The sequence below is a fragment of the Antechinus flavipes genome, chromosome 2, assembly GCF_016432865.1.
Source record: "Antechinus flavipes isolate AdamAnt ecotype Samford, QLD, Australia chromosome 2, AdamAnt_v2, whole genome shotgun sequence".
Lineage (NCBI taxonomy): Eukaryota > Metazoa > Chordata > Mammalia > Dasyuromorphia > Dasyuridae > Antechinus > Antechinus flavipes.
In genome coordinates this window covers 440,872,847-440,897,759 of record NC_067399.1, presented here as the reverse complement: position 1 = coordinate 440,897,759, position 24,913 = coordinate 440,872,847, and the positions used below count along the sequence as shown (strand labels likewise).

At 45.2% G+C, this 24,913-nt stretch overlaps 1 protein-coding gene across 3 annotated transcripts in view; it reads right to left on the bottom strand.

Annotated features, from left to right (window-relative positions):
* Positions 1-24,180, bottom strand: part of DLGAP4 (DLG associated protein 4) — a 230,203-nt gene extending 206,023 nt beyond the window's left edge. The window contains exon 1 of one of the 3 annotated variants that reach the window (XM_051979244.1): positions 23,952-24,180. The gene's annotated coding sequence lies outside the window, so the exon portion shown is untranslated. The remainder of the gene's footprint in view (positions 1-23,951) is intronic. The other 2 variants (XM_051979243.1, XM_051979242.1) reach the window with 2 other exon arrangements.
* Between the last annotated feature and the right edge of the window lie 733 nt (positions 24,181-24,913).

The window sequence follows — 24,913 nt, the reverse complement described above, 5'->3', positions numbered from 1 at the left end:
ACTGAGTTTAAAGCTCCAGCTGGGTATGTCCTCTGGCTAGAGCAGAGGAAAGCAAGCCCATTAACTTTTCTACAACAAAACTTTTCCAAACTTTACTACCAATCACCTCACCACCACCACCCCCCTCTCTCGTGCTACCAAAGTTCTCTCACCTTTTCCTCTTCCTTGGCCAATTCTGAGCTTAGAATAGATAAGGCAAATCTGTTGACCCATCCATCCATTCATTTTTATTCATTCATTCATTCAACTTTGAATGAATTCAACAGTCACTGAGTCCTAACATATACTCAGCACATGATCTAGTCCAGGCTGGGTGAAGTCGAAGGTTAATATGACTCACAAAAGGCTCAACTCTGTCCTGTTGGCCTTAGAGAAATGTAGAATTATGGAAACATATGCATGGTTGGAGCAGGGTCTCTTTCCAGGGTGTCTAGATCACAGATCCTGCATCAGTCTAACAAGACAACTATATTATGGGTTCCCAGGCTCCTCCCAAGGAAAATGAGTATTTTTAGTAAGATTCCTCTTTAACCTTTATGCTCTCACTCTAGTTGTTCTGTATTTCAAATGGGAAAACTGAAGCAGAGATCCTGAAGACCCATGACTCTGAGCACTTGACGCTTTAGTTGAGTTTGGTCTCTTCAAATTCTTAGCTTTTCTTCTTGTAAAAAGAAAATGACTGCCCTGCCTACTTCCCAGAGAAGGTGGGAGAGCAGAGATCACAAGAAAAATAGACCCAAATGGAATGACTCCTAGGTACATTTTAAACCTGAGTATCTCTTTTCCCTTTAGAGTTTCAAATCTTCCACCCATTCCCACAACTGTATTTAAACAGAGCTGAGATGATGGACAGATGAAAACAATCAACTCTGACTACTAGAGGTTAAAAGGACCTTAGATATCTTCTACCCATTACATTATAAACAGAAAAAGTGAGAAAGGCAAGTCACACTACTAAGAGTAGATTTGGGACTAGTGTTATAAGTCTCTTGAGCTCAGGAAGACAAAGGGTGAAGTTTACTTCTATCTTCCCTAATCAGTGATCAAGAAGCCTTAGAACTCTGGTCCTTTCCATCCAGGAATCTGGTTTGTGAAGGTGTCCCTGTGACCACATGCAGATGATTTTCCTGTAGACCCCATCAGGAGGACTGTGGCCTGTGGGTGCTACAATTTAGGAAAGGAATTGTCATGTGGCAATCCAGAAATAGCTAATGACTCAGAGGGTGAAGCACTGGGTTTGGAGTCCTGAGTTCAAATCCAGCCTCAGATTCATAGTTATATCACTTCTTTGTTAACTTCTGATTGTCTGATTACCCTCATTCCCCCAAAAAAGGATCTTCTGGAGAGGGAAATGGCAAACCACTCCAATATCTTTGCCAAGAAAACCACTTGTCCTAACTACAGGATCACAAAAAGTTGGACACAACTGAATAGCTGAACAATTGTCACATGCTTTCCAAGGTCTGTGGTCAGCATGGAAAGGGGATTCAAGTCCATGTCACTGATTGCAGGAGCTAGGATGATTAGCCTAGAGGAAACTAACAGAGATGAGGAAGGCAAAGTGTATGTGATCACTATCTTCAAATATCTGAAGGGCTGTTGAAGAAGACTGATGAGTCCTACTTGGTCCTGGAGAGAAATGGAAGTACTATGGGGAGGATGGGAGGACAATTAGAGCTGCTCAGGAGTGGAATGGGCTGCCTCAAGAGGTAATAAATTTCTGAATTTGGGAGTTCTCCAAGCTGGATGACCATTTGCCAAGGCCATTGTAGAAGAGGAACCTGTTCAGGTAAAGGATGGATTTTGAGTGATTTCCATAGTATCTAAGTAAGACGCTGTGATTTGGAGATTTCAAAAGGATGACAAAAAAGATACAATCGATCCCAACTCTCAGTTATGAATAGCATGCCATCCTAACTATACAGAGAGAATATTGCTGACATACCATCCATGAGCCATTTGCGTAAGCTGTGTGACTTTGAGGGATGTTGTGTTCCTCCTTCTGCAGTCTGGTTCCATTGACTCATGGATAATGTTCACACTTGCCAACCTGGCCTTCAACATTTTCCACTGTCTGGCCCAAATCTCCTTCTCTAGCTCTCTCTCCTAATATCCCCTTTCCTGCCCTCTGTGGCCTTGTCAAATGGGGTGACTTATGGTCAACCCTTTGGTCTTGTCTTGCCCTCTAACACATCAAATCTTTCTCTTTCCATCCCTTTGAGGTCTTGCTCAAGTTGACTGCTTCCATGAAGCCTCCATCGTTGATCCCCACAGGTAGAAGTGGGGGTGATGTCTCTATCTTGGCTCTCCCTTTGTACCTTATCTAGATTTGACATGGATTCAAATTCTACCTCGGACATTTATGAATAATAGGATTCTAGGTATTATAATCTTTTTGGACTTTAGTTTCTTCATCTGTAAAATGAAAGGGGTAAGTAAGATGAATTCTGAGCCCCTTGAATTTCTAAGCCCAGGATCTATGTGTTATATTTCCATTTGTACTAAAGTTATTAGTGATCTTCTCTTACTTCCTCTTACTAAAATGAGTTTCCTGTGGGTAAAAAAAATAAAACAATGTATTTATATCTGTATTTCCCATTCCCAAGCACTGGTCCTTGTGAAAGGCAGATAATACTTTATAAATGCTTTATAAAGCAAATTTCATTGACCCTGGGGTAAGCCATTTTTCCCTTTTCCCTTTGGGAATCAGTTTGTTTCTCTGCAAAATAAGGGAATTGGGCTAGATAGACTCTAAGGTACTTTCCAACTCTGATATTCTCTTAATATTTACTGTGGCTATGAGAGCAGAATTAACTCATCCATGTGGGGGTTCAAACCCAAGATCTTGGTTTCCTTAGCACCAAGTTCTAAGCATTGAGTAACTCAATAAGAAAGTAGCTGAGCTAAAGAACCAGAGAAACACTTCACCCCCATCGGTATACCCTGGCCCCTCGCCACTCCCTACATTCAACTTTCAAATGCAATACCTGGAATATGTCATCATCTTTAACCCAACATATGCTCTTGAACCAAGAGTATGAAATAAATGGGACTCAGTTTCCACATCTGTTAAAAAAAAAAAAAGACATGGGACACCTAACTGGTGTAGTAAATAGAGCCTGAAGTGACCCTGGGCAAGTCACTTAACCCCAATTGCCTCAGGGAAAAAAGACATCTTAGGATCATAGATTAATAGTTGGAAAGGATTTCAAAGATCAGTTCAATCCTCTCATTTTGCAGATGAGAAAACTGAGGCTCAGAGAAATTGAGTGGTTGCCAAGTCAAACAGTAGCAGAGAATAATAATTATTCACATTTACCTAGCTCTTTAAGGCTTACCAAGTGCTACACATAACTAATTTGTTCACCATAACAATCCCTATCTCCATTTTATAGAAGAAGAATCTGAGGCTGAGAAAGGTTACAAGACTTGCTTCAGGCCACACAACTAGGGTCTGAGGTCAAATGTGAATACAAATCTTCTGATTGAATCTAGTGCTGTAGCCACTGTGTCACATAGCTACTGCAGATAGATTTGAAAGGATTTTAATCCAGGTCTTTGGACTTCCAAATCAGCACTCGATCTGTTGCAACATTGTCCAACTAAGATGACTCCAATATCATTTCCTACAGCCTCATTCAGCCTAGCCAGCCTCCTACCCATTCATTCCCCCAACACCCAGTTTCCCTTTCTTCAGTTTTCTACAGGCCCCACACCCTCCCTGCCTTCTTTCTTCCTCTTCTTCCCTCCCCAGTCTCCAAGCCATCATTAGACTCGATGATCTCATAGAGTGCATCCACCTCCAAATCATGGGAGCCAATGAATTGCATCAGGGTCAGAGGGGCCCACAGCCAAAGCAGGGAGAAGGCAATGTCCCAGCTCAGACACAGCTGAGCTGACATAGTCCCTCCCCCCCAGAGCAGCCTCTAACCGACCTATTCAAAATCTGTGGAGAATACAGAGGATCATCAAAGTACATCTGCTCCCAAACCCCCAGGCAGCACAGAATCTAAACTCAGGCACATCCATCAACTGCAGTACGGATGATTTCCAGGAGTGTTTGCTTTTAAAAGCAGGGACCATTCCCTCCTAACCATCACCACTGATAAAAATACCACACAAACCAAAAATCCTTGTCCTTTTTCCTGTTTGAGGATGAGAAGCCTCAGAGAGGCCGACCCATTAGGTCTGGGTCTTACTCTTCTTGAGGTCACTGCTCCTAATGGACAAGAAAGAGGCAGGGAAAGAGGGATTTGGGTCTGTCTGCTGGCCCAGGGCTAGTAGATGTCATGAATACTTATGGGTTGGGTTCCCATAGCCCTTTACCCCCTAGGGAGCTAGAGCTTTGAAATGTGGTATATGGGACACAGCATCAGCCTGCAAACCAGGCCATTGAGGGAGGGGGAGAGAGAGAGGAAAGAACACACAGAGGGAGAGAGAGAATGAGAGAGACAGACAGAGAGAAAGACAGAGACAGAGAGAGAGAGAGAGAGAGAGAGAGAGAGAGAGAAGGAAACCAGAGATAGACAGGGACAGAGAGACAGGGAGAGAGAGAGACAAACAGAGACAGACAGACAGAACAAGACAGAGATAGAGAGAGGGAGGGAGGGAGGAAAAGAGAGAAAGAAAGGAAAAGAGAGGAAGAGAGAAAGGAGAGGGAGAAAGAAAAAGAGAAAAGGAGAGAGGAAAGAAAGAAGGAGAAAAGGGGGAGAGAAAAGAGGAGACAAAGAAAAAGAGGAGAGAGAGAAGAAAGAGAGAAGGAAATATAGATGGATAGATACAGACAGAGACAAAGAACAAGAGAGAGGGAGAGAGAATGAAATCCAGAAAGACAGAGAGGAAACTAGAGAACGAGAGAGAGAGAGAAAGAGAGAGAGAGAGAGAGAGAGAGAGAGAGAGAAGGAGGAGAAAAAGAAAGAGGGAGAGAGAGGAAGAGAGAAAGGGGGGAAGAAAGAGAGAGGGAGAAAAAGAGAGAGAGAAGGAGGGAGGAAAGGAGGAAAAGAGAGAGGAGGAAAGAAAGAGAGGGAGAAAGAGAGAGAAAAGAAAAAGGAGGAGGAAGAAGAAGAGAAGAAGAAAATGAAGTAAGAAAAGGAGGAGGGAGGGAAAAGGAAGCCAGAGAGGAGGAAAAGGAGGAAAGAAGAGGACAAGCAGAAGGGAGGTAAAGGTAGGGAGGTATAGGAGATCACAGCAAAAACAACTCCAGAGGACATCTGAAGACTTCAGAGCTTCCTGGAGGACTAGTGCTTTAAAGCCAGTCTTACTACTACTTTCTATCAGTATGTATAGTTTCAGTAATTCAGTGTTCCTTTCCTGGAATTATTTCCTCCTCTGCAAAATGACATGGGTGTATTAGAGAAGACTTAGAAGGTTAATTGACTTGCTGTGGCACATCACCAGTAAGACCTAGAGCTGAAATTTGAGGCTAAGGACTTTTCTAGGACTCTCCCCATCCCCACTCCTCCCACGTTGGGGAAGGAATTCTAGGCTGGAATCAGGTGGTTCAAGAACTGGTAATAATCCATGGTATGACCCTGAACAACTCACTTGCCTTTATGGGGCTTCAGTTTTCTCATTTGTAAAATGAAGAGGGATGGATTCCATGACTTTAGAAGTTTCTCAATTTAAAAAATAAAAGAGATGGGTTTAATGTTCTTGAAAAATTCAGATTCTATAATTCCCCAAAGGTCAGTCCCTCTGAAGTATTCTCTCCATTCCAAATTGACTATATATCAGGTAGAGTGCTCGGATGCCTACGTGGTGCAGTAGGCACCTTCATGAGTTCAATCCAGTCTCACATACTTATTAGCTATGGGACTCTGGAAAAGCCACTTCATTCTGTCTGCCTCAGTTTCCTCAAGTGTAAAATGAACTGGAGAAGGAAATGCAAGCCACTCCAGTGTGTTTGCCAAGAAAAAATCAGATGGAGTCACAAAGAATCAGACGTAACTGGAAAAAAACTACTGAACAAACAAAAAGGCATAGTGGGAACACTGGGGAAACTGATAAAAATGAAAATTCCCTGCCCTCAAGAACTTACATCTGCTTTTTTTCTTTTTTTTTCTTTTTTTCTTAACCAGACTTGTGATTTTATTAATATAAGAGGCTCTTGAGGAGGAAGTCCCCACTACCAAAGTAGACTGACAGCTCTGTAAATGCTGGGGCCCAGAAGGGTTAAGTGGCTTCCATAGGCCCCCAGTAGCCTGTATGGATTTGAGCTGGGACTTGAACCCAGATCTCTCTAGCTCTAAGAATATTCCCCATCCTACCCCCACAGGAATATGGCTCACTGCCTCCGTCTGCTCTCTTCTATGTGGGGCAGAGGCTTACTTAGAAGGGAGGGGCAGGCTCAGAGAACACCCTCCTGTCCCACGTCTTGCTCCTCAACTGCTTCCTCCTCACCAAATTCTCCACAGTGTCTGCCCCATGCTGCGAGTATCTCCTTATGTAATGATGATTATGGTAACAGATTATTATTGTCATGGCCAGGAGCTTCTCTACAGAGTGTCTTGTCTTACAACTGTTTTCCAGTTGTTTTCATATCGGAAAGCCTTGTCTCCCCCTCCAGACTGTGAGCTCCCTGCAGGTAGGGCTTGACTGCTCTTCCCAGTCTCCTCTCACAGCTCCCAAAGGGTGGGGCCCAGCACTTGGTCCAGATCTCCTCCTTCGAGTCTCCATACCAAGCACGGGTATCCAGGGGACCAGTACACGTCAATTGGCTGCTATACATAGTAGGATTCCGGAGTTGTTACCAGGACCCTGAGGTCACTCGTGTTTTTCAGTTTGTCCCCAGATACCCCCCTAATCGAATCCCAAACCCCATGGCTCCCCAGGGCTGAGATGATGAGGAGACCTCAAAGAGAGCTGGAATAACTGAGAGATTCTGAGTCAGCTTGAAATAACTGTGATCAGGAATTGGAGCTTAAGTTATTCTGAAGACTTGTTGGCGCAATCCATTTTCCCCTCATCAGGAATTGGATTCTCCCTCCCCCCCAGTACTTTAACCTACAAGTTAGGTACCCCACCACCAGATTACTGACAATGATGATCTCTTAAAGTTTTTATATGAAAATGGAAATTTTAAAAATCAAGAAATCTAACCTAATATTAATCATCCATTATTAAAGCATTCTAATTAAAACAAATATACAATTTAGAGTGAGATTTAAAGAAACAGAGACTTAGGCATAATTAGGTAGGTATCATTCCCCTTAATCTTCAACCTTAGAGGTTGAACTAACCCAAAATGCAAGCAAAGACTCAAGTAGAGTTTACAATTAACAATAGTAACTTACATTTATATAGTGATTTAGGGTTGCAAAATGCTTTTGATTTTTGTTACCTGTTGCTTTTGGATTTCTTGGATTTCTCCCAAGATTTCAACAGGATTTACTCCCAAACTCTAGTGGATCCAGGATCTTTCTGGAAGAGGTAGATTATAACCCCTCATGCCTTCTAATTCCATTTATATCTTGACAAGTGTTCTCTTATCAATGCACCCGACATATTGGAGACCTTTCTTATATTCTATCTTCATTATAGGGACAGCAATGGACCACTTGGGCTATTGTTCACCTTTTGTACTTTGCTCTTACTAAATGATTTGTCCTTCATTTTTTTCCCCCCAGTCATTTGTCTGATGACATCCTTAATAGCACTTTCCCCAAATAATTCTTTTAAATGTGAGGTTAAATAAATAAATAAATAAATATGGGATAGCCTGCTAATATCTATAATGAGCCCTATTGCCCTTTGGGACTCCCAGTCTTAATTATTGTGAAGGTGAAGAACTTGTAATGACAACAAAACAACTTTAAAGCTAGAAGGGACTTTTTTGCAGGGGGAAACTGAGGCCCCAAGAAGTATCTAAGATTATATAAGTATCATAGGCAAGTTTTGAACTTAGTCCTTCATACTCTAAATCTGTTTCTATACGACTGATCCCCACTTTAAGATTTATAACACTTTTAGGTTTCAAAAAATACCTTTCTCATAATGTTGTTATAAATATTTAAAAGTTTACTATTCTCAATTTACAAATTGAAAAACTGGAACTCAGAGAGATTGGGGCATGCCCAAGATCTTACAATCAGTATTCATCAGAATGACATCTCTTTTAACTGTCCAGCTTTTCATTCTACCCTTTTTGTCATTAGACCCCATATGGCTCTGAGAGCTCCAAGCAACTTGATATCCAAAGTTCATAGCAGGAGGCTTCCTTCCAGATTTTGATCTTCTCTTTAATGAGAGAAGATACTTGACTATTTTACACTTTAAACCAGAATCACAAAGAGGCTTCTCTAATCTGACATTTCAGTTTAGCCAATCAGTCAATAAACATTTATTAAGCACCTACTAGGTCCCAGGCACTGTCGGGAAGACAACATGACAAACCACTATGTAAAAATAAACAATTTCCTGGTAGTTGGGGAAGGGAGGAGTAATTGGTCAGCCAATTAAGGGGGTAACCAGAGTGGTTCTTGGGCTCTAAACATTTATCTATCCCCTTGCTTATAGAAATTGGATGGAGGCAAAAATATGTTCGGGTTGGAAGTTCGGCAGAATTAACTCATCAGATACAAGGTGTAGGGTCTATGTGTCCTTATTATATAAGGGAGAGACAGGGGGAGAGACAGAGGCAGGGGGAGAGACAGAGACAGAGAGGGAGAAACATCAAGACGGGGGGGGGGGAAGGGAGGAAAAGGGGAGGAGAAAAGGAAGAGGGGGAGAGAGAGAAGAAGGAGAAGGAGGAGGAGAAGAAGATGGAAGAGGAAGAGGAAAAAGAGAAAAGAAGGAGGAGGAAGAAGAGAAGGAGGAGAAAGAGGAAGAGGAGAGGAGGAGGAGGAGGAGGAAGAGGAAGAGGAAGAGGAGGAGAAGGAGGAGGAAGAGGAGGAGGAGGAGGAGGAGGAAGAGGAGGAGGAGGAGAAGAAAGAAGAGGAGGAGGAGGAGGGAGAGAGGAAGAGAATGAGAGAAAGCTGAAACCAGGTACATGGCATATCATGTGCAAGGACAGGCATACTATTCATAGCTACTGCAGAATTGGCCATGGGACAACTGAAGAAATTGTGTCAAAAGAAGGACAAATTTATTCTTTTGGGTTCACAGCTAGGCTGGTTCTGGGATAACTCAAGGAGTCTGGCCAGATCCAATGACATCAGACTCTTTTTGTGGGGATTTCCCTCTGGTTAAACCCACAGGGGAAAAAAAAGGAAGATACAGGATTATGGGGGCACCAATGACAATGAGCCCCTAAAACATGGCTCTGTGACAGTTAATATGTCTCTAGGGAAGAAGAGAGGAAGACAGAGATAGAAGGCAACAAAGGGATGGAGTAGGGTAGATAAGAGAGACAGAGAGAAAGACAGACTGTATGTAGAGTAGTGAGTGGAAGGTATGTGTCGTAGAGACTATTTATGTTTTACACATTGGGATAAAACTGAGGAGCAAAGGTTTGGGAGAGATCTTACATGCTCGTGAGTGCAGGGCTGTGCACATCTTGCCAAAGAGAAGATGACCTGCCTATCGTGTCAGCTCAGGAGCAACAAAGGGGCTACGAAGGAAGGGAGGGGCCTGTCAGCCCCCTCCAAACTTGGAGTTAAACCCCCAGGACTGATAGTCTGGGAACTCAGCCTTCTCCTTCCTGCCCTGCCCTTGACTTCTGGGATGACCCCATCAGAATATCGGAGGGATTTAGTCCCTCTCTGCAGAAAGGAGGAAACTGAACTCAGGGAAGGTCCGGGCATTGCCCCACAATAAGATTAGCGGCAGAGGTGAGGTAGAACCCAGGTGACCTGACTTTGGGACTGAGTCTCCAAGGACAAATGAGACACAGCTGGATGAAGGAGAGAGGGAAGATGCCCAATCTCAGCATAGAGACCAGATGGCAGGTGGGGACAAGATCACAATGCTTTATGTCCTGCTTGTCTATAGGATTTGGATACTCTACGGACAACTAATATTAGCAAACTGACCTCATCATCTTCTCATGTTGCAGAGGCAACATGACTAAAACTGGAACCTGGGTCTCCTGCCCCACCCCCCAAATAACAAGAACTAGAAAGGACTTTAAGATCCAGTCCAATAATTCATTTTTACAAAAGGGGAAACTGAGGCCAGAGAGGGAGCATGATTTGTCCAGAATCACATGTGAAGTAACTGGCAGGGCTGGACCTCTTGCCTCCTACTTGCTGTCTCCAAATCCAGAGCTTTTCCTACCACACCATGGACGAGGCTCTTTCAACCTTAACCTCCTCCCATAGGTCACTGCCTTCTTTCTCCCCAAATCTTCATAGGTTTTCCTTTCCTTCCTTTTATCTCACTTTTACCCAAAAAGGGGCTGAAAACCTGTTTCTCACTCTCCCATCTGTCTCTGAGGGCCCCAAGTCCCCTGTCCCTCTTCTCCCCCCATCCTTAAAACACAGTCAGGCAAATCAGAGAGACAGACTCTGGGATCTAAAAAGAATTCCGGACACTCCATCTCAGACATACCTGAACAGGAGTTCTGATAAGTGGTCCCATAGCCTCCATGTAAAGACCACTAGAGAAAGATAATTCTTCAGAGGTTCATTGCAATGCTGGACTAATTTAAGTTTCCATGGTTAGGAAATGTCTTGTACATAGGGCTGAAATCCTTCTCTCTTCGACTTCTTCCCAATAGAATCCTCCTTGAAGATGAGGACTGTCTCATTTTTGTCTTTGTGTGCTCAATGCCTGGCACATAGTAGGTGCTTAATACAAGTTTCTTGATTGATCAATCCTATTTCTGACCTCTGAGGTCACTCAGAATGACTCAAAACCCACCTTCCACATGACAGAACCTCAAATATTGAATTACAACTTCGTGTCCCTAAGTCACCTCTCTGCAGGCTAACCATCCCGAGACCTTTCCCCTCATCTTCCTATATGGTCATCCCTCGCCATTTTGATCACTTTCCTATGGTCATACTAGCTTGTCAATGACTATCTGCAATTATGGCCTTAGGGACATTCACAGTTAAATATTTCTGCCTTCATTTAAAGACTTCAGGGTCCTTTAACAAACACCAAGGCCAGAATTCTCTGGTCTTGTGTCCATCCCTCCTGTGTCCTTATACCCCTTATTCAATCCTACATGGGATGCCCTTCCTTTCTCCTGTAGCTTCCTGCGCCTTTCTGTCTTCACAGCTGCACTCAGATTTTGCTTCCTTCAGGTATTCTTCCTAAGGAGGAAGCTTGCTAAGGTAGAGAAGAACATCTGGATTGAAAGCTAAGGGCCCAGGCTTCTGCTCCTATCCCTGACATTAATTCCCTGAGAATTCAGTTGTTCAATTGCATCCTATTCTTCCTGGCCCCATTTGGGGTTTTCTTGGCCAAGATACCAAAATGATTTGCATTTCCTTTTCCAGCTCATTTTACAGATGAGGAACTGAGGGAAACAGGGTGAAGTGACTTGGCCAGGATCACCCAGCTAGAGAGTGTCTGAGGTCGGATTTGAACTCAGGAAGATGCTCCTTCCTGACTCCAAGCCTGGCACTTTAAACACTGTACCATCTAGCTGCCTAGGAGTTGTTGTAAAGGTTTAATGGAAGGACCTAGCCTAGTGGAAGGGCTTTAGTGGAAAAGCACAACATACTTTACACAGGATTGAGCTTGGTAGCCTAAAGCATTCTCTGCCTATTCTCCTGCCAAAATGCTTGCGTCCACGTGACTTCAGGTTAAAATGATGGGAGCAGAGATGGGATGAGGACTCTCAAAGGGCCTGTTGGAGCTGGAAGTGACTGGGAGGTTCAAGTCTTCCTGGGCCTTCAAGTCTTTGGGACTACCTCTTCCTCCCCCAGACCCAGGGCTAAGGGAAGCCATTCCATTTGGAGGCCCCCCTGCTAGCCCTGGTTCTGCAGAAATCCCTCGTGTATCTTTCCTAACATATTTCTCTCTTTCCAGACTTTTCATGCTGCACTTAAGGAATTTCTCACATCCCAACCTGCCCAGACCCAGGCACCTTCCAAGAAACTGAGACTAACACCCTGACTCGAGGGATCGCACCTCCTTCCAGCAGCCTCAGTTTTTAGGAAGGAGGGAGAAGAAGGCAGGACCTTTAAGGAAAGGAGAATAGGAGAGAGGGGAAAAATCGGTGTCCCAGCCCAGAAGCCCCTCCTCCACTGTTTTCTCTACATTCACTTATCTCAAGGGACTGGGAAGGCAAAAGGTTAATGAGCCATTTGTTCCCAATTCTGCTGCAGCCAAGGGGACATCTGATGTGCACCTTGTCCTCCGTTCCGCTGCTTACTATCCACCCCCATTCCAGGGTGGTTTTTAGCTCAATCAATTGGTCACAGTAGGTTTAGTGATCAAAAGACACAACTTCACACTACACTAATGATCTAGACTTATCAGCTAGAAGCTGAATGCCCGGGAAAGCCAAATTTAACAATACAGAACAAAACACAACCTCTCTGATGAGTCTTGAGCTCCCATCCTGAGATTCAAAGCAGGAAGGGTTATCTTAGAAATCATCTACTCCAACTTCTTCATTTCTACAGATGGGGAAACTGAGGCTCATAGAAGGAAAATCACTTGTCCAACATTACACAAAAAAGTAGAGGAGGTGGGACTCACACCTTGGTTCTCTGCTGCCAGATCATTGCTCTCTCATCTGAACGTGGCATCCCAGTGGCTCAAATCCTATAGCTCTTCAAGTTATTAGTGGAATAAAGCACTGAACCTGGAGTCAGAAACATTTGACTACTTCTTAACTCTATGACCCTTTCCAATCATTTGACTTTTATGTACCTCAGTTTCCTTCCCTTTAAAAAAGAGATAATGATAGCACTTACCTCCCAGGGTTGTTGTCAGGATCAAATGAAATACATGTAAACTATTTTGCAAACCTTCATAGCACTATATAAATGTGAACGGTTATTATTTCTAGAGTGCTTTACCACTTATCATTATTATTAATGAAAATCCTTCTCATCTTCTTTTATAAAATTCAAATTAAAATGGCCACTGTCCTGCTATTATTCTTACATCTATTATGTGGACTATAGCACAGGAAGATCAGCTAATTACTTACAAACAGGGTGATGAGGATGAGAAGGACCTCACCATGCTCACTGTGCTCATCCCTGCAAGGTCTCTATATCATAAAGGCTTTATCTTCCCTGCAGTCTAGAGGTCATGAGTGGCTGGTATAGTGACATTTATTTTTATGGATCCCTGTTATGTCCTAGAGATTTGTGTTCACCAATTCAACCTGAGATGATGCTCCTGTTGTTATTCTGGGTTATAGCTTGGAGTTCATCATTTCTGGAGGTGGAGGAGAGTTCTCAGGGAGGAAACTCCCCTCTATCAACATAGATTGGCATTGACTTTGCAAACTGAGAGAATGACTTAGAATAGTAAGTTTGATGCCTTACTCAGGGTCACACAACTGGTATGTGAGAGTATTATTATCATTATTATTAATAACACTCATACTTACCATAGAGATTTAGGGTTTACCCAGCCCTTTTTCTATTAACTAGCAGCTAGGTAGCTCAGGCTCGAAATCAAGGAGATTCATCTTTATGGGTTCAAATCCAACCTCAGACACTTCTAGCTATATGACCCTGGGCAAGTCACTTAACCCTGTTTGTCTTACTTTCCCCACTTGTAAAATGAGCTGGAGAAGGAACTGGAGTATATTTGCCAAGAAAACCCCAAATGTGGATCACAAGGAGTCAGACATGACTCATAACAATTCCCACCTATAACCTTGTGAGGGAAGTAGAAGCATTATTATTCCCATTTTACAGATGGGAAAACTGAAGTCCTGCTAGAGGAAGGGTCTCAAACATGCTGATACCTGGACTTACTAGCAGAACTAGGACGAGAACACAGGTGTCCTGCCTCCTAGCTCAAAGTTTTTTCTAATCTATCACTCATTTGAGGCAGCAGCGAATGGCACAGCAGATAGAGCAGTGGGCCCCAGAGACATAAAGACCTGAGTTCAAATTCAGCTTCAGACACTTACTAGCTGTGTGAGTGGGCTAGTAACCCACTAGGGTTAAGTGACTTGCCTAGGGTCACTTAGCTAATAAGTGTTAAGTAGCTGAGGTTGGATTTGTATTCAGGTCTTCCTGATTCTAGAGTCCCCAAGTCACCTCATTTCTGCCTGCCTCAACTTCTTCAACAGTAACGTGGGGATAATATTAGCACTCACCCCTCAGAACTGTTGTGAGGGTTAACTGGGATAATATTTATAAAAAGTGCTCAGCACAATGGCTGGCATGTGACACTCTATAAATCCTCATTCTCTTTCTTCTTCCCTGACTCCTGCAGAAGGGTTCTTGCCTGAAAGTCCCTCACCTTCACATGCAGTTTAAGTTTGACAAAATGCTTTCCATTACAGTAATAGGAGAATCATTTGATGCTCATAACAACCCTGTGAGTCAGGTGCTATTGTTATCTCCCTTACAGGTGAGGGAGCTGGGGTTGCGAGGTTCAGTGCCTCATGGCTAGTAAATATCTGAGGAAAAATTTGAACTCGGGCTTCTCTGACTCAAAGTCCAACACTTTAATCTACTAAGCCATCTAGCTAACTGCTAGAGGATGTCAGAACCTTTCAAAATGGCCACTTGTCCCTCTAGACAAGGAGATGAACTTTCATAAATCTCCATCCCCAAATATTCTAGGAGAGGGAGTATGGCCTACAGAAGTCAAAGGATCGTGGGATTCAGCATTTGAAGGCCTCTTGGGGAATCACAAACTTAGAATTGGAAGGGACCTTAGGTATGACCTAAACCCCCCACCCCATTTTACAGATGAGAATACTGAGGCCCCAAAGAGGTTAAATGATTTGGAAGCTTCTCAGAAAGGGCAATGACATTTTAGCTTTTGCCGTTGTTGTTCCCTGTGGCCTTTCATATTTGAGGCACTTGACATGCTTGCTGAATTGCCTGAGATTATCGCCCTTCACTGAAGGGAGGCTTGAACACTGACTTTCAAGCTTTGGTTCCTACCACCATTCTAGTCCTCAGATTCACAAAGGAGATAAGTGGTAGGGGCCAGGGGGGGTTGCACGGCGAAAAATGACCCAATCCACCTCAGGCGACACGGCCGCAGATCAGGCCCCTCCCTCCCACAAAGCATTGCTCCACAGGTGTTTCCCATTATCAGCTCCTGGTGGGACGCCCCAGCAGCCTCCCAGCAGAAGCCCCCGGCCCAGGGTGGGACAGACCCAGTCCTTTCTGGCCGGCAGGCCACGGCCAACGTGAGGGCCCAAGCCTTTGTGTTACCAGCACCATCTCCACAACGCTCAGGGCAGGATATCGATTGACATCAGCTTGTTACACATACTCATGATTACACAGTGCAGCCTTGTGTTTGGGCCTCCAGCTGTCTCTGACCTAGGTCTCTGAGAGAGAACGAGACCTAGAGAATCACATTAGAGGATTTCGGAACCGGAAAGAACCACAGAGGCCATTTAATCAACCCGGGCCCATCCCGGGTCACCCAACAAGGGGTCATCCAACCTCTGCCTGAAGCTCTCCAGTGACAGGGAACCCCCTCTGAGGCAGCTCAGCTCCTTCTATTCCCATCATTTTGATTTTTCCCACACAGAGCTGAGACTTGCCTCACTGCAAACTCCACCTACGGCTGCTGGTTCTACCTGGCAGGGCCCAAGCAGGACAAGGTGAATCTCTCTTCCACAAGTCACCTTTCAAACATCTGAAGACAAAGCACCGTATTCCCTCTGAATCTTATCTTCTCTGTGAAAAATGCAGAGAAGCAACGGGGACTTATGAAGGGGTGCTAAGAGAAGAATACAAAAACAAGCAGACAATGTACACGATGACTACAATAATGTAAACAATCTCCTTAAAGCACGATCAAACTTCCGCACTGTCCAGCCTCTAGGACTGATAAAGAAATCTTCCTTCCTTCTCTAGTAGCCAAGTGGGAAGCACAGATGTGGAAAGTGGTATTTGCTCACACACTCAGATGGGCTTGTCAAGGCTTTGGCTTTGCTTACATGTTTTGAGTTATAAAGAAGGACTTACTGCTGCTGGCGGTGGTGGGGAGGAAATTAAGGTAAAATAACCATGTAAAGAAACAAAGGGGATCACAAAACTTAAAAATAAGTACATAAGTAAAGCTCTTCTCTAGGCTAAACACGCCCAGTTCCTTCTACTTGGAATTAAACTTTGTCTCCTACACCCAGAATCCCAGGCCCTCCCTGCTCGGGATAGGGCTGGTGACTCCCCTCATTATCACCTTGTATGTACTTGCATAGATGCAAAACACATGTTGCCTAGATTGGGACCGTTATTGCTTTTTCCTTCGCATCCCCAGGGTCTGGTATTGGCCTGTGTCACCCTAAGTGACTAAAAATCACCCATTAATTGACAGATAACCTAGTTACTGAGAGGTTGACCGTCTAGCTTAACCCTCTCCCTCTCATTCCTAAAAGTTTAGAAATCAAACGGCTTGCCCAACTAAAAAAGCCAGGATTCACACTCAGGTCTGAGGATTCCAAATGCGCCTTACCACATTCACAACAACTTTGGTCTGCGCTTTCTGACCAACGGAGGAAACTGAAGAATAGCCAGGGAAGAGCCCAGACCGGCCGGCCAGTGAGTCTGAGGCTGGGCCCCACGATCCCCCACGCCCCATCGCGGAGGGCTCTCCCCCCTCCCGGAGAAGGAGCCTCCTCTGCACCCCTCCCCCCACGATCCAATCTGGCAGAGCCGGGGAGAGGTGCCAACACTCAGTGCTGTTGGCTGGGGGTGGAAGCCAGGCAGCCTGAGATGTGTGGGAAGAGCATTTAAAAAAAATTTTTTTTTGTCGTCTTTAGCAAACCCGGGCCCCCGTTTCCAAGCTGTGCTCCCGAGCTCTCGGCCGCATGACGCAGCCGTGGTGAGAGGGTCCGGGGGCGGCAGGGGAGAAGGGGCCCCTCCCTCAGCCAGCTGCTGGGGGGCGACGCTGAGGGGCACCCCTGGGGAGGCAGGCCGGAGCCTCGGCCAAGGGGGGAGGGGCTCGGGCCACCAGACCCGCGAGACTAGGTCAGGGAGGCACAGAGGGGCCGAGTTCGGATCCCTGTGAGTCTGAGGAGAGGGCCGAGCTAGTGCGGCTCCCAAAATAGCCTGCATTCATCTTGCATTTACAAAGGCCTTTTACATCTGCTATCTCTTCTGATCCTCACAATAGTTCTATGAGGCAGGTACTGGATTATTAGCCCCATTTTACAGAGGAAGAAACTGAAGCTCAGAGATGCACTAGAATCTGCCAAATGGGTCATGAGTGGCGAGCTGGGACTCGAACTTGAGCCTTCTGACTCTGCCTAGGACCGTGTCTGCACACTTAGCTGCCTCTCACCACTGCCTGATAACTGGGTGAGGGGGACAGGATTTAGTCTTTACTCTAATTTTTTTTTTGGCAAAGCAATTAGGATGAAGTGACATGTCCAGAGTCACACAACTAATAAGTGTTAAGTGCTTGAGCTGGATTTGAACTCCCGACTCTAGAGCCGGTGCTCTATCCACTGCCCCATCTAGCTGTCCAGGATTTTGGAATAATAATAACAGGGAGCATTTATTAAGCACCTACTATGTACCTGGCACTGTGTTGAGTGCTTTACAAATATTATCTTATTGGGATAATCCTGGGAGGTAGGTGATGTTATTATTTTTATTTCATAGTTGAGGAAACAGGTAGATAGAGGTTAGATGACCTGTCCAAGATCACATAGCTATTAAGTATATAAGGTAGGATTTGAACTTACTATGATGCCTCTAGTGAGCCCTGGAATAAGAATCTGGAGACTTGTGTTCTTGCTATTGATTTTAAGAATTAATACTGTCCCTCCACCAAGATATAACCTCCAAGCAGCTAGATGGCACAGTGGATAGAGTACCACAGGAATTCTTGAGTTCAAATCCAGTCTCAGACACTTAATACTTACCAGCTATGTGATCTGAGCAAGTCCTTCATCCCAATTGCATGGGGGGAAAAAGACATAACCTCCTTTAAGTCAGGAGACTATTCTACCACAATAGAGCTATATCAGGGTTAGTTATCCTCCAAATATATTTGTTGGATGATTTGTAATTTGCATAATTTTGTCTGGAAAGGTACAGTTCCATATAAGTGAACTTCCTAAACAACTGATAAGCATCCCTTTAAACATCAAAAAAAATTAAAATAAATATATGACAGAAGTGTTTTGAAATCCATATTTCTTTCTAACTGTACTATGTAAGCATCACTAATCTAGTCATTTCTGTGTAGAACAAATTGAACCAGAAAGGAAGTCAAGAGTCCTCCAAGTCCGAGTTAGAGGACAATGAGTTTAAAAACACTTCACAGGTGGTCATTTAACAAGTCCTTTAGACAAGAAATTTCCAAACCTTATTTTGCAACCCCAATTTACTTCAATTCAGTTTCATTTATAAAGAACACCAAACTTTCAGGATAAGAGAGAGAGATACAGTTGTGATGTAATGGAAATAGCACTGGCTTGGAAATATGAAGATTTGAACTGTATTCCTCTGTCACTAACTCAGTATGATCTAGAACTGGTTCCTTCTCTTCTTTAGCCTCAATTTTCCCAGAAGTTTAGTGGAAATTGATCATTCTTGCCTCAATCAGCTTCCTAATCCTACCAGGAAGAATCAGTATATAACTGATTATAGCTACAACAAGTAACTGTAACTTGCAAAGAGCTTGCCTATCATATTTAAAATGTAAGAGAGTACAAACTACATGTAGTCTGTAAGAAGCTACATAAATGAGAGCTGGGTGGGGGTGAGGTGATACCTCCCAAATCAGACAAAGACAGATCTCATCCTTCATGCCAGGCAGGAATTGGAGCTCGGGGCCACAGATGTGTTCCAAATTAGGTCAAGTATGAAAAATGTGAGCTCCTAGGTTGGATGATACCAGAGGCTTAAACCAGGGTGAGGCAGGAGGATGTAGCCACACAGAAACAAAACAAAAAAGGGGTATCAGCTTCTCAAAATTGCTGGGCATAATAATGGTGAAAAATGTAGTTGACACTTCTATACTGCTTTATAATTTACAAGAAATTCTACAAAGGAAAAGACTTTGTATGTAAATTTCAAAATTTGAGAAATATGGCATCACATCAGTTCACAACAATCCAGTGTGGTTAGTAGTATAGATTGGTTATTTCCTCCCCTTGGACCTGTGATTTCAATACTGTGGGGAACTGTGTAGTGTGGAAGCTCCTTCCATCAATATAGAATGATGGCCTATTTATAACTTATAGTCTTAAGTGAATTATCTGGAGACCCCAAAAGGATAAGTAACTTGATCATAATATTACAATTAGTGTGTGTTGGAGATGGGACTTCAAGGTCTTCCCAATTTTCTATCCATTATGCTATGCTGCCTCTAGAACAGGTATAATTCCCCTTCCCCCAATCCTGTACCACTTTCAAGTTCAGCATCCATATCTAGGAGCTGTACCCATTCCAACCTCCACTCTAAGCTTGATTAACCTCCTTTATTAAGTGAGACAAGTCACATTTAAACAGTATCTAAAGACTTACAAAGTACTTTCATCACAACAAATCTGAGACCAAGGTAGATAGCATATACATTATCACTTCTATGGATATGGATACCTAAGGGTCTGAGAAACAAAATGACTTCTTTCTATCCAGGCACATGGTCAGTGCCAAAGATATGATTAGCATATGGAATCCAAATCTATGTTCTTTCCACTGTAACATTCTGTCTCTCTCTTCTTTAAACTTCTAGAGAATTCAAAACTGAAAGGGGACAGAGACCCAGGTAGTGGCGAATGACAATATAGTTAATAAGTAACAGAACTAACTCTCTATAGTCAAATTCAGGTTCTTTGATTCCAAATCCAATCTTCCTATGCCATGGTTCATGCCCATATGACTTAGTCCTAATCATAAGTTGTCTATAATTGCTATCATTCCATGCAAAAGAGCCTTGATTCCCCTATTTGACCATTAGTTCCCTAACAGGGATTGTTACACTTTATCTGTGTGTCCCTTAATGTATGGCTGGCACAGGCCTGGGCTCTCTCCAAGTGTTCAGTCATTACTTGGCTACCTGGAAAAAGGAAAAAATGAGGGGTACAATGGTAGAGAACAGGGAGTCACTCTGGATATTGGATGCTCAGCCTTTTTGTAGCTTCCTTACTTGGTCCTACTTCTGTCCTCTGGAGCCAATTAGTGGAAGTTTGCCTCTCTTCTCTAGGATATCCTTTCAAATACATGGAGGCAGAAATCACTTCCATTCCCCATTCTTCTATTCTGCCATTCTCACCAAACTGGCTCATATCCAAGTATAAGACCTGATCTCACTCCTCTGAAGGATCCCCAGTGTCCATTCATTTATCCAAAACACTTAAGATACTATTTTGTATATAGCACCATTAAATATTAAGAATACAAAAAGAAATGAAACAGTCCCTGCCCTCAAGGAGCTTACTTTCTTCCAAGGAACTTATCACCAACCCTCCTGAAATGTATCCCAATTGGTCCTTCATCCTGGTAGGGTTATTTATTCATTACTGCTTTTAATTTTTTTTTCCTTTTGCCATTTCAGTGGCATGTGAAATACAAACTCCCTAAAGCAAGTTTTTCAAGAGGGCTCATTAGCTCCCAGACCTAAATACAAAACATACTGTATAACATTTTCTAAAGCCTTCCCTCAGTCACAATGCATATATTCTGCTCCCCTTATCTTAATGGGAGACACAGGAAGGGGTTCAGGGCTCCCCAACCTAATTCCTGGAAGCCTCCCAATCTAAAAACAATGAACAATTATAATCCTCTCAGACTGTATCCCTAGTTACTGGGGCTGGTTAGTTTTGAACCTTTTTTCTGGGCCATAGCCCACCCTTACCCTCCCCCCAATGTGGATTACCATTTTGCAGATATGTGTCTTTGGTCACTTAGGGAGACAGAGGAGGAGGATATGTACGGTTCCCTGACTTGGTGCAGACCATTCCTATTGCCAGACATATAAGCCTTCCTAGGGTAGGCCCAGGAGCATCATCTTTTCTCAAGGATGAAGGTAACAGCAGCAAAACAAGATCCTGTCATTCTTTCAATTGTGCTTCCTAACCACTCCAAACACACACACACACACACACACACACACACACACACACTATCTGAGCCACTCTGTCTGCATATGCCCTAGTAGCCTCCAGTTCAAACAAAAAAACAGACAATTGCTATCCTGGGAGAGTGGTTGTGGAGACTTGGTCTAAGGGAATCCTTTTGGTAAGTGAGGAAAACCCAGGTGTCCTAAAACACAGCTGGTCTTTATAACTATCACCATCACCATTTCAGATGTATCTCTCCCTCCCTCCCCTTTTCACACACAGCCACAAAAACATACAGAAAAGCATATAGAGAATAGACATACAGCACATACGCACTTAGGGATATAAAAGCATATATGTAAAGACACTTAGATACGGTTAAAGATACACAGAGATATATGCAGAAGCATGCAGAAACACACACTAAGAGATGCACACTACATAAGTCCCGATACATGCATAAATCTACCACCACATACACTTATAGAGATATACTGTGTCCAAATCTCTAGTATTTCCAGCACCTGCTGGAAACAGATTGATCAGCCCCTCAGTGGCTGCTCAGGATAGGTCCCTAGGGCTATTTTGCCACCTGTGGAGCAACCAGACCCTTAACCCCACATCTCTCCTTAAGTTCTAATGATAGCAACAGGCCCCACATTCAAGAGAATTGATTTCTTTTGCTATGTCATTTCTTTGCCATCCAAAGGGATCCAGCAGATTCAGCTCTGCCCTGTCCATGGTATCTATAGACCACACCCCCTTGCCATCCCTCTTCCATAGTCTGCAACCCCCTTTGATACTAGAATGGCCCCAGGCTCTAGAAATATTCTTAGGGTTCAGAAAGAGATTCATCTACTCCTCTTCCCTTTACACATCACTCAGTCCCTTCCTTGGAATCTTGTCAGGTCTGGGCAGCAAACAGCATTGGGTTTTCTGAGTCAGTCAACCTAAAGGAGAGAGACTAGTTTCCAAAAAGGGGGAGTCAGGATGGAGAGAGCAGTCTTTTTCTAAGCTCCTCCAATATTGTACCCTCTTTGGCCAGCCAGGTCTAGGAAATCTTCCTTGGGGTCTCCAGTTTCCTCTCAGACCTGGAGCTTTAGGCCTATTCATCAGCAGACATCTCTGGCCAGACCTAGCTAAGTGGTGGTGGTGGTCACCCTTGTCTAGGATATCCCAGGGTCTAATCTTGGTAGAGTGGCAGCAGTAGAAGAAGGAGGGGAACTAACCATCCAATCCTTCCCATGGACCTAGGCCCATGGAGCTTTGGTTGGTGTGGGGGTGAAGGAGAAGGGGAGACCCTGTGCTTATATTCTTTCTCTCTCTGTAGCTTTTAAGCTGTGAGCTTAATTAGACAGGAAGGGGATAACTAGAGTCATGGAGAGAAAGAAAGAGAGGAGCTTCTCCTTAGCCTTTTTCCAACCTCCCTCAGGGGATATAGCAAAACCTGCCCCTATTGTGGAGAGGGGTGCCCAGATTGAAAGACTCAACATTCTGATGAATGGGTAAGCCTGGCCTGGAGGAAGAAGCTGGAAGGAGAAGCTACAGGGGACCCTTCTACATCGATACCTTTTTCAGAGCCCAGTGCTCATTATCCTCCTCTTGTCCCATTTTCCTTAAGAAAGAGAGGACAACTTTCCTAGTGTGGTTGAATGCCCCCCATATTAGCCAGTGAAACTCAATTTCTCCAGCCTCTTTATCACCCTTCATTCAAGTGTTCCCCTCTCCAATCCAATCTCTCTTCATATTAAATATTAGTATTATACAGTCTCTCTTTTTTGTTTTTAAAGCCCAACATAACAGAGAAAGCCAAGATAGATGAAGAGAAAGGCATAGGACATAGAGGCTGAAGCCCCACACAGCGAGTCACATGTCCAGGTAACACACGTCCCCCTCCCCCCCAGGAACACAGAAGCCTCCGGCACATCTGGACACATCTGGACATGCAGCACCGGGGCCTGTACCTCCTCCCCCCTTAGTCCAATCCTGCCTTTGAGGAGGGACCCAGGCGTCCAAGAAAGCCCTCTCAGGCCACGTGAGCCCCCCCCATCCGTCCCTCCCGGAAAGGCGCCCCCACCACCAGGGCCCGTCCACGTGCATTTCGCAGTAAATTCCTCCATCAGAGGCCCCTGCCCCCCATCCCCATCCACATTGGTCAGAGTCCTATGTGCAGCCTGCACTAGGGGCCTTGGCTATGACCCACCCCCAATCCCCTATCCAGGGAGTGTCCCCCCCCAGCTTTCTCCCCAGCACCTTTCCCCATAGCCACCAGGGGAAGGACCGGGACGCTGGTGGCTGGATAGTCCGAATCCCCCTAAGGTTCTTAGAATCTACGAAGAGGGGGCGGGCCGGGCCCGGTTCTTCCCGGTCCTGCCAGGATTGAGGAGAAGACTGTCGGGCCCCAGTCTTCCCCGGCATACATATGCACCCCATCAGGACTGAAGAAGAGGCTAACCAGGACCCCAGTGTTTCACTATCTCCCCTCCCTGGGAATGAGGAAGAAACTGTCCGGGGCTAAAAGACTGTCACCACCCCTGTGGGGCTACTGTGAATCTATACCCTGGCACAGTGACCCTTTCTCCCGGGATGAGGAAGTGGCTGCCAGGGGCCGCAGTGCGCTCCCCCCCGTCTCCAGGCTCTGTGAATTTATGAGGAAAGGGCTGCCCCAGCACAGTGACATCCTCCTTCCAGACGAGAGGGAGCTGCTCTGGTCCCTATCTTCCCCACCCCCCGCGCCCCCGCCCATGGATAAAGAGTGGACTGACCAGGCTGAGGCTGCTCCTCTGGAATGAGGAGGGGGATGCCCCGCTGCAGTGAAGCCGGCCTCCCCTACCTCACCCCTGCTACCCCTCATCCTGGTGCCTTACCCAGCCCCGGCCCGGCTCACCTGAGCTCTGCTCCCCCGGCTGCCTCCCCGGGCCATGCAGCGCACACGTCTCCGCGGTCCCGGCTCGGCTGCTGCGCTCCTGGTCCGGCTCCTGGTCCAGCTCCGGCTCCGGCTCTGGTTCTGGTTCCGGATCCTGCTTCTGTTCCTGGTCGGGCTCCAGCTCCGGCTCCGGCTCCGTTCCGACTCCGACTCCGGCTTCGGCACCGGCCCCTAAGCAGAAACAACGGTGGCTCCGGCCCCCGCCCGCAGCGCCCCGCACGGCCCCATGCCCAGAGATGCTGCAGGAGCCGCGGCCGCCGAGATCCCCCGAGAATACGGCAGGAGCGGCCGGGAGGGGCAGGTGGGGGAGAGCAGGGAGGGGATGAGAGGGGAGGGAGCGAAGCGCCGACCGGCTGCTCCCAAAACCAGGCACGGACCCAGGAGGGTGGGACTAAGTGTGTAGGGGCGGAGGCGGGGGCGGGGGGCGGCCACAGAGGAAACTGGGAAAGGGGGGGGGAACGCAGAAAACTGGGGCAGTGTGCGCCAGGCGGGAGGGGCCGCCAAGCGCTTAGTGGTGCAGCCACCTAGAGCCAGGCTGTCCTGCCCAGGCGCTGAGGGGAAGGAAAATGAGCACCAAGTTCCGACCATCAGCCGAATGGATCAAGAACCCGTCAGAGAAGGAAGAGAGACAAAGTTAAGAATCACTCGGGGGAGCTTATATGCAATGGTACTCAGTCTAGGTATGAATTCAGGCGCCTAGAGGGTCAGTCTGTTGCCAAAATACAGGGTCAAGGCTCAGTCTCGAGTAGGGATTCCTAACCTGTGGACCATGGATGTGAAGTTGAATGAATAAAAAAATACATCTTTATTTCAACATAATTAATTGGTTTCCTTTGTAATTCTCTGTATTTTATTAATTTAAAAATATTATTCTGAGAAACAGGCCATTGATTTGACCAGTCTGTCCAAGGGGTCCATGACAC